The following is a 634-nucleotide window of genomic DNA, read 5'->3' as shown; positions in this document are numbered from 1 at the left end:
TTTTTTTTTTTTTTTTATAATCTAAACGTCTTAATGATTCTTTAACGATGTATACGCGTATAATCCGTATATAATACGGAGACACATAAAATCCGCATATAACATGGGATTTTCTAATCTATTCGGCAAATTATGCATTTTTTAATTAAACGTTCGTGTATAATACGCGTACTTACTAACTATGCTCTCACGTCTCTCTACACTAACAGCCCTCTCCTCCCTCCTCCCTCTTCCCTCCTCCCTCCTCCCTAAGACGCTCTCTCTCCCTTCTTCCCTACCGATCGTGACGGCAAAGTCAGGGAAGAAGACGCATTCTCAGATGCTGAATCTTCAGCTTTTCCGATGCTCATCGACTCCAACGATCGCGACGGCAAGGTCGAGGAAGAAGACGCATTTCTTGAATTCGTCGAGTATGTGAGGTCAGTGTTATCGTCCGAAGATACACAGGAATTTGACGGAATAGCTGATGGTAACACTGGAACTAGTTGGAGTTGGATCGTTTCTCGTATTCTCAGATGCTGTATTGCTTATTCAAGCGGTGTCACTGCTGCGATTCTCCTCTCTGATCTTTCCCTGGTACTACTTGCCTGAAATATATATATATATATATATATATAAGATTTGGAATATTTAG

The sequence above is a fragment of the Macadamia integrifolia genome, chromosome 10 (assembly GCF_013358625.1).
Source record: "Macadamia integrifolia cultivar HAES 741 chromosome 10, SCU_Mint_v3, whole genome shotgun sequence".
Classification (NCBI taxonomy): Eukaryota; Viridiplantae; Streptophyta; class Magnoliopsida; order Proteales; family Proteaceae; genus Macadamia; species Macadamia integrifolia.
The sequence above is the reverse complement of the archived record's forward strand: the minus strand, read 5'-3'. Positions refer to the sequence as shown.